We start from the raw sequence: 12523 nt of genomic DNA, 5'->3' as shown, positions 1-12523 counted from the left end.
ACCCACAGCCCTGGAAAGCATGGTGGAGCAGACACTGGAGCCAGAGGCCATACTGGGCATGGGAGAATTGGACAGTTCAGCACCTGGGACATCAAAAAGTGAGTACCATGTGATATGCTCTGACACCCACAAATGCAGTATACACACAGTCCTAGTACACAGCAGCAGGCACCACCAGTCTAGCTCCATTCCAGTCTAGCAACCTCTAGAATAGTGCATTATAGGCATTGTAATACAGTAGTCCAAATATAGGCAAATGTTTATTATGAGGCATAAAACAGATGTGCGAGACGGACAGTGTATCCCCTATGTCCCACAGGTCTCCCACAAGACACCCCCAGCAGCGAGAAAAGGCAGGGAGAGGAACATGGGCCAGACCCACTGCAGGAGGCTGCCGGTGACATAGCAGGGCCCAGCAGAACACCACCAGGGTCCATGGAAGATCCAACGCAGGACATGGGGCCAGCAGAAATAGCACCAGGGCCCAGCCCCACAGAGAGGTGCACAGAGCCACAAGCTGGTGCAGTGAGCAGACGCCGGCGCAGAGTTCAGTCGGTGCCCCAGGATGATGCAGGAGAAGCAGAGTTTGCGGGCTTGGAGGCATTACTCATTCAGGGTCAGCGCCTGCAAAACAGACAATGCTATCACGTACAGTTCAGCCATTTTGAGTCACCCAGATGTCTTCTGGGTCTCCTTTTCTACTTTGGTTCTGGTTACCACCTGCTCTGAATCAGTGGTAATCTGGATGTGCAAAATGGGCTTTTTGCGACTAGTCACAATTTGCGACTGGCTTTTGCATATGGTTTGCGACTCGCAATTGGTGACTTCCTATTTGTGGGTCGCAAAATCAGGTCGTAATGGGTCGCATCACTATTTGCATTTCGGAAATGGGATTTTTGCATCCCATTTCAGATTTTGCGATGTCGCAAATAGTGAATCGGGCCATTTGCGACTCGCAAAACATTGCTACATCTGGCCCTAGATGTGGCCAGTATTTGTGAATTTCCCCCACACGCAGTCATTATAAAATGTTATCTACCTAGATAGTGGCATGTCCCATGTTTTTCAATACCATTGGTAGCACGAACCAGACCACCAGTAACACTGTGGTCAGAGAGAGACTAGTTGCTGAGTGAGCCAACTCCTGTCATGCTGCATACATTCAGGAAGACTCAGTGCAAGTCTCTGCATTGCCTCTGGCTGTGTGAGGGACAGATTCTGTTCTGATGCATGTACTACACCAGCACAAACACGAACCACCATGAAGGTTCTCTAAGTCACAGCTAGCAGTAAAAGTAGACGTTGACTAGTAAACCAGTGGTGGCATTACACTGGCAAGGCTGCTCAGCACAGACCTTCCAAAGGGGAATTAGCACACAATTATATTAGTAAAATTTCCACACTGGAGTCAGTTTCCTAAAAAAAAAAAAAAAAAAGCCAGCAAGGGCTATTTTTGGCTGACAACAGCAGCTTATTATGATTCCATCTTGGTCTTGGCATAACAATGCTATTGCAAGGCAAAGCCACCTCATTGTGATGGAGCACAAGAAGAAAGTCTTACATGTCACTATTGATCTCACATTGCATATAAATGGAGAAACATAATTTACCACGCAGTATTTTTTACGCATACCTTTACCGTGCAGATGCATTTAACCATGCATGCTTTTACCATGCATAGGAAGTATAGGTAAGGTAAAGGTAAAAATATATATGTATACATCTATTAGACCTGTCAGCTTTGGGATAGCCTTCCATCAAACTGTTCTGCGTTCTCCTTTTCTGTTTTTCTGAATTAGTTCTTGTAGTCCTTAGAACTATGTGCACTTTACCACTGCTAACCAGTGCTAAAGTGTTTGTGCTCACTCCTTTAGACATGATAGACTAGGCTTCCAACCAATTTGCATATTAAATTTACTTATAAGTCCCTAATAGAGTTGTAATAGATTTACCTAGGACCTGTAATTTAAATGCTGCTAATAGGCCTGCAGCACTCATCGTGCCACCCACTTAAGTAACCCTTCAAAATATGACTCATGCGTGCCACTGCAGCCTATGTGCAGATTTAAACTGGCATTTCTACTTAGAAAAATAAACCTTTATCCTGTCCTAAACCTTCCAATTTAATAGAGAAAAGCTACTCCTAGTGCAGGCCCTAAACAGCACATAGGTCTGGGTGCACTGTATTTAAAATGTTGGACATGTATTTTTAATTCTTACCTGTCTTGGTAATGACAAACTTCTAAATTCATGTTTCCCTACTACAATGCCTTCCTCTCCCCTAGGAAACATTGGATACCTTATTATATTTAATAATTAATAACATTTATTGGGAATTAGTAGAAACAACATGTTTGGTTTCTAAAGAATTATAATTTAAAATCCTCTTAAAGGGTAAAATTGGATTTTAAGTCATAATTAAAAAAAAAAGCACTTTTAGAAAGTTTGCATTTTCTTGAGCAAACCATTTGATGTCTGCGCCCTGTGCCTTGCTCCTAGTGTATTCCTCCCACACAATGAGGCAGTAAGGTTTAGGTGTGGGAGGATCGGTCATCTTGACAGGATAGGTGGGAGTGGAGCTGTTACCTATCACACTCGCACTTCAACGGAGCTGCCTGAGCACACTCAAAAATGATTTGATGGCAGGCTTTTATTACCCAAGACATCTTGGGGCCTGGGCAAGGAAGGAAGGAAATTCCATAAACAGATGTTGGGGGGAGTCTAGACATTTCTCCCACTTCAGAGCTGGCACCAGGTATAAATATTGGACCCTGAAACCATCTCTTCAGAATACTCCTGGACCTGCAGACTTTCAGACTCTAAAAGCAAAGGACTCCCCTGCTGCCTGGGGACTGTCTAGTTGTTTGAGGACCACCCAGCCACCTGATGCCGGACTTACTGCTTGGCTACCAGAATGTCCCCAAGGGACAGTCGACTGGCCTCCTGTCCTGAGCTACAAGGACACAGCAGGCTTCCGACTGCTGGCTTCATCAGAACTGACTCAGCGCAACGCATCCTGATGCAAGCCCTCACATCACCAGTTCCAGACCGGTGACTTCCTTGAAAACAACACAGCACGGTGCAAGTCCTTGCATCACCAGCTCCAGACCGGTGGTTTCAATCAGCCCAATGCAGCCTGCCGAATTGATGCCAGACCTACCTTCACAGCTCCTGATTCCCGGTTTCACCAGCACTGACCCAGCGCAACGCATGCCACATCATAATACCACATTGAGCCTGGATAAGTGGTTTATGCACCACAGTTTTGATACAGTCCACGCCAACAGTACCCAGGCACAGTATTCTCCCACACTGTTCTTAGGATGGTGAGTTCTTACCATAGTGGGTGACTCCTGTTCAAAAATATTTTGTCCTAATGACAATCCTTTCATAAGTTATTGTATTAAGGTGGTCGAAATGTCGACCACGTTTTGCAGTGGACTGGTCTTCAAGTTTATATACTCTAAGTGGGAATGCTGTTTATCTCATTCCTATATGTCTTCTCCAGCCATCTGTACAGTTTTTATTTTGTATAGCACTTGCATACTATTTATTCAAATTTTCCCCTTGCACTGCGCAAACATACTTTGTGGAGCACCTGTTATATGTTTGTTGAGAAACCAAACCTTGTTTTTGATATGGTCTAAAATAATTTTGCTCATGCGCATTCTTGGAATTAGTAAACTGGTTTATGCGCATTCCATTTACTAAAGGTGTATATATTGATATTACCGTGGGAGTCTAGGGTTATGCTTCCCAACTGAAGACCAGTTGTGTTTTCTGATATTTGCCTTACCCAGACGCTAGGGTTACTGGATAGCCCCTTATCCTTTATTATTGGCCTTGTGTCGGCGGCATCTGTGTTTCAAAGAGTAATGTTCCACATTTTTCTGAAAATTGAAGCGTTTGTTAAGTGTTTTCAGGATGATATCCTAATTTTCTCTCGGAACACACTTGAACAGTTGGAGCATCTAAAGACAGTGGGTGGCATGTTGGAAAAACATAGGCCCTCATTTCAACATTGGCGGGCGGCAAGCGCTGCCCGCCAAGTTGAAACCGCCGGGCGGCCGCCAATGCAGCCGCACTCCCGCGGGGTCTATTTGGAGATCACCGCCTGGCTGAAGAAGGGTGATACCCTGAAACCGGTCCCAGGATGCTTGTTTCCAGTCCAGGGAGGATCTGGCCTGGAAGTTCGGGCTGGACTGTTCCCATGAGGAGCAGGGTCAAGACTGATTTGCATATGGCTGGGTCCAAACTGGGGTGGCATGGTGAGCAAAAGAATGATGGATTAAACCCAGATCTGTGACTGGGGGTGAATGTTTGCATTGTCAGCACTCCGTCCATCATCCTTTTGTATTGCTAAAGTGTGTAGGGGTTACCTATGGTGTAGGCCCCCTGCATTTAACTGATACCTAAATCAGACAACCATTGGTGAAATATACAGTGTGTCATTGCCTTGTTTATGTGATTGTGTTTCTGTTTTGTAATCTATGTGAACAATGTGTCGTCTGCACTTACATGAGGTCAATATTTGATTTGTAAAGATAATGAATTGGATATAAATATGTATTTAAGCACACTACTGGTTGGCGTCCAACATCTATGAGGGGCATTTGTCCATATGCATATAAATAATTGAATTGGTTTTGAATGATTACAAGTAATTAACAGAGGTTTGCAGATAATAAGCGGTGCAAGCTCTGGTGCAACGAGTCCCACGCAATGATTATTAGTGTATAAATATATAGTTATCCCTGTCCTGTGGGCCTATTGGGTTGTCCCTGTTAGGTGTAGTAGATTATCAAGGCACTAGCACCAAACAATATAGAGAAGTTACTTTTGTTTGCTGGGTTGTGAGAATACTATAGTAAATTTATAGAAGACTTTGCCACTAAAATGGAACCATGAAGGCAACTGAGAAGAAAAAACACATAATTGATTTGGACTGAAAGACAGCAACCAGCATTGGATGTCAATAAGACAGAGATGATGAATGTGCCTACACTGAAACCTTTTCATGTTAAAAAATCTTGTATCGTTACAGTAGATGCACGCATGTATGGAGTAAAAAGTGTATTATCACAGCGTAGTGGGAAAGAGTGGAATATAGCGGGATGCAATATGCATACAGCATATTGCATCCCGCACGCAAAGTGATAGTCAAAGACGCTATGCTGTGATAGAAAAATAATTGTTAGCATGTGTATGGGCTGTGGAATATTTTCAAAATTATGTTCCAGGATTTTACTACACACTGAGAACTGACCACAAGCCCATGGTTGGGATATTATCTCCTGGAGAGGGTGTAATGCTACAGCAAGAATTGCACTGTTAATGTCGAGGCTCCAGGAATACAATTTTAATGTCGAATATGTACCTGGAAAGAAGAACATTACAGCAGAATGTAGACCTCCTTGTGCTACTAGTAAGGGTACTAATGAAACAGAAGACAACAATGTAGTAGCTAACATAGATGATGTGATGTCTGGAAGATTTAAGGGTGTGACTGAAGAGATGTGGAAGGTTGCTATGGAAAGGGATCTTCTGTTGAAAAAGGTTATGGAACATGTTAAAGAAAGGTGGACATCGAGGAAGGAAGTTATAGCTGAATTGTTCCCTTATTGGGAGGCTTTGGAGTGTTAAAGGTTGAAGGTGAAATGTAGTTCAAAAAAGGAAAGTGTACACCTTCTGCCAGTTTGAGAGATCATATACTATCTGTAGCACATGAAGGACATTTAGGAATGTCAGCTATGAAGAGATTGGTAAGAACAGTTTTTTGGTGGCCAGGCCTTGACAAGGTAGTACACAGAGTTGTCAGAGAATTTGATGTGTGTGTCAAAAGTGAGAAAATGTTAAAAGTTTCATCAGCACCTTTGAACACAGTGGATTAGTCTGAATTTCCATGGCAGAAAGTTGGGTTTGATATCTCTGGACCCTGTAATATTTTGCCCCAAGACTGCAGATTTGCCATAGTTTAGAAGACTACCATTCGAAATGGCCTGCAGTAAAGTTGGTGCCTCAAGTCACCACAGCAATTGTGATTGAATTTTTCAAAGAGTTACAATTTTCACAAGACAATGAGCAACAAGCCCATTCACACTGCACCTCCCACTAAGTAAATGCCAAATGTCTATCAAATTGTTTTCTTATGTGCACATCACCAAAAAGCCCCTACTGCTCCCAGATCCACTCCCAAAGGAAGCCAGCTGTCCAATCCATATAATTGATGGTGCACCAATATAATATAAATGCTTTTAATTTCAATTCCACGTCCAAAATGTACCTTCATCTATCCTTTGATTCCTTTATTTTCCTTTCACAAACATTACATAAATTACAGTTAACACGTTTTGTTCACTTACTGTGAACTTCGTCAGGGCTGCAATACAAACATATAAAATATAATACATCTAATCCCACAAACACCAACTGAAATACATGTATACAAATATACATTTACATTATTACACACCAAGGACAACAAAACAACAAATAGCGAGAGAGACCATGTGAACATAAGTAAATATATACACTTAACAATATACTCAAACTGTGCACCAAAATAAAAACCTAGTAAGCATCCTATGTGTCTTTTTCAAACATATATGCAAAACGGACACTGACCTATTGTGTATCATCTGGTCTCAATCTCTTACCATATGTAAGTATTCCATATTTACATGCTAACTGGCACATCCCTTTTTAGGGTCAAGCATGCAAAGCGCTCTGTCCCTGTTGTTATCTCTCTATGGGCTTGTAACCACGCCTATCAATGTTTGAGAGCTCGCCTTTTAAAATTCACTTGGTTTGATTAGTGAAAGGCATGCATATGTCATGCCTTTTCTGGTATTTAGCCCTCCTCGAGCGCTCCAGCCAACTACAAAAAAAATACCAGGCTCTGTGTTTTCCGTATGGTTTCTGGACTACTTTTTCTCTTTGTTTCGCAGGCAGCGGGATCTCACTGGGCAGTAGTCGCTTGCTTTGCATGACATCGATCCCTTTACATAGATAATTGCACTTTTGCCAGTTACATGGATGATTGCTGACACATTTCACTGCAAGCGACTTCAGTTTCGTTTTGTGTGTTTGCTTCGAGCTCATGGTGTTCATTGGCTGACTTATGTGTAACTGTTTATCTTTTCATTTTTAGTTTATGTGGCAAGAAAAGTCCGGTTAGTAGTTTACAACGCTAATAGCTCCAACTCGAGCAAACGCGAGACCCATTGCATTGCAAATGCTTGTTTCTTTTTCTTCTTATATCTCTCCTACCTGGCAGTAGTCATCAGTTTTTTTATTTTTTATTTGCATTTAGTGATTCCACTTATATAATCACATAATCAGACTACTTTTCATCTTATACTGCAGGCAATCTCTTTCTACCTACTTCAACTCAGTCACATTGTCCCATATGCAGTACATATCATGAATCATTCCACAGTCCAAGGCATCGGTTCCTTCAGTCTCCTATAATGTGATTATATAACATCAGATGTATTTATGAGACAGAAAACTCAGGAAAATCAAAAGAGATTAAATGGATGATAAGGAAGGGAGAGTTTTCAACTTTGCTAAAAAGTATGATGTTAAAAAAACACAAGGTGATGGTAAGCGAGGTCAGGATGAGACCCTTGATATTAGGTCAACCAGTAGTGGATCGCAAATCTCAATGAAGAATATGACATCTTGTGAGAGTGTTGCAAGTACCTCTGTTCTACAAGGCCAATCCACCTTAAAAAGTGGGTAAAAGGCAATCAAAAAAGGATTTAAGACTCAGAGGTGGGGGGAGGAGATGGAGGAAAGGTCAAGGAAATGAACGAGGCAGGCATGCAGACACGTTCCAAAAAGAATTAGGAACTTATGAAAAGGGCGATGAGGGGATTTTATAAGAAGGAATTGACAAATAATGATTTTAAAGTAGTTAATTTATCTGATTATGAGTTTAAGGAGGATAAATTGACATGATTAAGTAAGGGGCAAAAGTTTTGCCCCACACAAACAGGTGAGCTGGTGGAAGTGTTAGTGGATTCGTATAAATTTACTCAGCTGTGCAACCTCCTCCACCTGAACACACTGTATCTGATCTTTATGACCTAGAATTATTACTATCCATTACGGAGGAAGAACCTTGTATTGTAAATTGTAAATGTATATTTGTATATATATATATGTTTTGGTTGGTATTTGTGGGATTAGATATATTTTATTTTATATGTTTGTATTGCAACCCTGATGAAGTTCACAGGAAGTGAACGAAGTGCGTTGGCTGTATTTTATGTACTATTTGTGAAAAGAGAAAAAAGGAATAAAGGATTGATGAATGTACATTTTGGACCTGGACTTGAAATTAAAAGCAGTTATAGTATATTGGTGACCATCAATTATAAGCATTCTCAAAGAATTGTTTGCTAGAGAAGGGTATCCTGAAGTTCTTATTACGGATAAAGAAGTGCAGTGGAAGTCAATTGAGATGGAAGGATTCCTCAGATACTGTAATAGTTGTAACTTCACCACTGCTTTGTATGAACCTCAAGGTAATAATCAAGTAGAAAGATTTAACTGTGTGTCAAAAGAGAACATCTTGTGTGTTGGACTTTTTTCCTTTGCAGGGTCATCTCCAATCTTTTTGCCTCCTGCCTCCTATTTTCTCTGACCTGTTTTTGTTGGCTTTTGAACTCTGAAAACTTTACCACTGCTAACCAGTGCTATAGTGCATATGCTCTCTGTGTAAATTGTATTGTTGATTGGTTTATTCATGATTGGCATATTTGATTTACTAGTAAGTCCCTAGTAAAGTGCACTAGAGGTGCCCAGGGCCTGTAAATCAAATGCTACTAGTGGGCCTTCAGCACTGGTTATGCCACCCACATTAGTAGCCCTGTAAGCATGTCTCATACCTGCCACTGCATCTTTAAACTGCCAATTTGACTTGGCAAGTGTACCCACTTGCCAGGCCTAAACCTTCCCTTTTCTTACATGTAAGACACCCCTAAGGTAGGACCTATGTAGCCTCATGGGCAGGGTGCAGTGTATGTTTAAAGGAGGACATATACTAATGTGTATTATATGTCCTGACAGTGAAATACTGCCAAATTCAGTTTTTACTGTTGCAAGGCCTAACTCTCTCATAGGTTAACATGGGGGCTACCTTTAAATATGAATAAAGTGTAGAGTCCCTTTGGGAGCAGATAGACATGAGGAGTTTGGGGTCTCTGAGCTCACAATTTAAAAATACATTTTTTAGTAAAGTTGGTTTTGAGATTGTGTGTTTGAAAATGCCAGTTTTAGAAAGTGGGCATTTTCTTGCTTAAACCATTCTGTGACTCTGCCTGTTAGTGGATTCCCTGTCTGGGTCAGTTTGACAGTTGAGCTGTTTTCACCTCTCTTTAGACAGTGACACAAAGGGAGCTGGGGTGTAGCCTGCATATCCTGATGAGCCATCTGTGCGAGGAGGGAGGGGAGGAGTGGTCACTTATACCTGGAGGGCTGTACCTGCCCTCACACAATGCAGTCTCCAACCCCTAAGTGTGTGTCTGGGGCCTGCTCTGGGCAAGGCAGGATTTCACAAACAAGAGAGACCTTCCTTTGAAGCAGGCCTACTTCAAAGGCCACAATTGGTATAAGAGCACACAAAACCACAGACTTTATATCACTTCTGGAAATGAAGAGGAACCTCTGCCTGGAGAAGAGCTGAAGAGCTGAGGAGAAGTGAGGCTCTGCCTGTGACTGTGCTTTGAGTAGCTATCCTGCAGTTGCTGCTTCTGCCTGTGCAAGAGGACAAAGACTGGACTGTGTTGTGCATTCCTGCTTGTGAAGAAATCTCCAAGGGCTTGTCCTGAGCTTGCCTCCTGCTGTTGAAGTATCAGGGCCATCAAAGACTTCTCCTGCCAGCACCTGGACTCTCTTCTGAGACTCCTGCCCTGCCAAGTGGTGCCCTATCCAGTTCCTGGGGCCTTGGAAGGTGAAGCTGGCAGACCAAGACTGAAAATCCACACACAGATAGCCAAGCGGGGAAAATATTGGCGCACCTTCCGAGACGTGGCTGAAAAACGATGTGCCGCGGTTTTACGGCAGAAATTGACACTCCACTGCCATCGAGGCTGGAAGATCGACGCACGCAGCAGGAGAAACAACACGCAACACCCGCTGACGGAGGCTGATAACGTTGCAACCCACACTGTGTGTTTTTTCTGATACCGTGCTGCAGGATTTTTTTCAAAAACCTTGCTGGGCGTGGAACAATTACACAAAGCCTGCCAGGACCCGAGTGCTTGCCCGGATCAGCGCATCGCTCTCCTGCGGAAAGGAAAAACGACACACGCTGACCCGACCGGAGAAGGAGAAATGACGCACAGTCTCACTTGTGGGTGAGAAATTGACGCATCACTAACCTTTTTCGACACACACTCAAACGTGTGTGTTATTTTGACGCTACCCAGGTACTTTGCAATGCTAACAGTGTTTTTACTGAATTTAAGACTCTTTTGCTTTTAAAATGAATAACTTGACTTATGTATGTCTGATTTTTGTCATTTTGGTCTTGTGTTTAAATAAATATTTCCTATTTTTCTAAAACTGTGTTGTGTTGTTTTGTTGTGTTTTCACTGAGTTACTATGTATGTTGGTAAAAAGTACTTTACACCTAGACTCTGAAGTTAAGCCTGCCTGCTTGTGCCAAGCAACCAAGAGGTGAGCAGGGGTTAACTGAGGGTGATTCTCCTTTACCCTGACTAGAGTGAGAGTCCTTGCTTGGACAGGGATTAACCTGATTGCCAACCAAAGACCCCATTTCTAACATTGTAGGCATGTGGATTTGGAGTGGAGTGGAAAAATAAACTGAGAGAGAAGATATAGTTGTATGTTATTACCCCTCACACCACCACTGAGCTTAGTCCTTTCAAATTACCCAAAGGGAGAGATCATGTTTGCAAATTATATCCTTGGTGTTTTAAAAAGAGGCAAAAAGTAAAGAATGAAAAAAGGAGTGAGGAAGAGTTGACATCAAGAGTAGAAAAAAAACAAGAAAGGATAAAGTGGGCATATGATGTCAAGGGGAAAGTCAAAAAGCTCACGTTTGAAGTTGGTGATTGTGACAGAATTCACAAGTTTGGGATTTTAGGAAAGGAAGCTCACAAGTCTGGCAAAGCTGTTCGGTGGTCAAGATTAATGAGAACAGTGTGGTAACTCAAGATGGAAAAGTATGGGAGAGCAACTAAAGGCGAGAACATAAATAAATGTGGAAGTTACAATAGTGAAGGATCATATTCTCAAAGCAAAGGGTCACATACTCATCATAAAGGAAGTCAAAGTGAGTCTGTGGCATCCAGAGTTGAATATGGAGCTAGTGTCAGGCGAGTTCCTTGAAATTTGTTGATTATGTATAATTCCTTGCACTTGTATCATCTATCTTTTGTATTTTCCTTTTCTGTATTCCCTCCCTGTATGTTTTTTTGTGCTATAGTTTCTTTCCTTTCTTTCATTCTTAAAGGATAAAGGTGTTTAATATTTTGTGTCGTTCCCTTCAATTTACCTATGTGTACTTTCCTGCCAGCTCTCTGTTCTGAGAGTTCAAGAATGGTTGAGGGCAGATTAGTTGTGCTGCCAGTCTGAGCGGCTGGTACTGTGCTGTCTCCAATAAAGATACACAAACCACTCATTGGAGCATTTCTCTTTGGATGCTACAGAGCTTATAATGATTATTAACCTTAAGGTAGTTTTGAAGGTTAACCCAGCTAGGATGCAAGTCATACTTTATTTGTGAGAGTGATGATTGGAAGGGGTTGGATGTAGCAATATGGTAAATCAGCCACTACAAATATGGGGATTTCAGGCTAGTGGAAGAATAGTTTGAACACAATAAAAACTCATTTTTGGCATTTATAATCATTTGTAATTAATTAAAACACACATTCTTGTCCGATATTAAACACACATTCTTGTCCGATATTAAAGATATTGAGAGTTATGCAAGTGAGATGACATACACATGTATGAAGAGGTTGTACTAGATTGGAAATAATCAGGTATGTTGTTATTTGTTGTTTTGAGATTCATTTCACTTTAGACGATCTTACTTATTTATTTGAAGGCAAATGGCAGGCTCGTGAATCGAGTGGTCTGTTGGAACAGTGTGTGTTCTGTATCATAGCTTTCTTTTACTTTTGGTCTCTCTCCTCTTTCCTTTATTTTTTTTCAATGGATATTATTAGCTAATGGTCCTTGGTGTATCAGTGCTAAGAAGATCCAGTTTACTAAGTCAAATGTGAGGTGATGTACCAGCATTAGGATAGCCTATATTGAAATCATGCACTTTCGAAGCGTAGTGTTTCAACAAAATTTACTTTATGATGTTGGTACTATATATGTTCCCTATATATTTACTTATGAGTATGCACTAGACCTGTATATTATGTAATTGTCTTGCATAATAGTAAATTGGCAATTACAAAACAACTGCTCTACTATGGACAGATTTCATCTGTATCAAAGCCCTGATACACACTGAATCTACATTAAGAAATAAAGT

The 12523-nt window shown here is 41.5% G+C and overlaps 1 long non-coding RNA gene across 1 annotated transcript in view; it reads right to left on the bottom strand.

Moving 5' to 3' along the window:
• Window positions 1-291: 291 nt before the first annotated feature.
• The window catches only part of LOC138285484 (uncharacterized), a 65913-nt gene continuing 53681 nt past the window's right edge, over window positions 292-12523 (bottom strand). The window contains exon 4 of the long non-coding RNA XR_011201601.1: window positions 292-624. This is a non-coding gene — a long non-coding RNA (uncharacterized lncRNA). The remainder of the gene's footprint in view (window positions 625-12523) is intronic.

This window comes from Pleurodeles waltl, chromosome 3_1, assembly GCF_031143425.1.
Source record: "Pleurodeles waltl isolate 20211129_DDA chromosome 3_1, aPleWal1.hap1.20221129, whole genome shotgun sequence".
Taxonomy (NCBI): domain Eukaryota; kingdom Metazoa; phylum Chordata; class Amphibia; order Caudata; family Salamandridae; genus Pleurodeles; species Pleurodeles waltl.
This window is presented reverse-complemented; position numbering and strand designations above follow the sequence as displayed.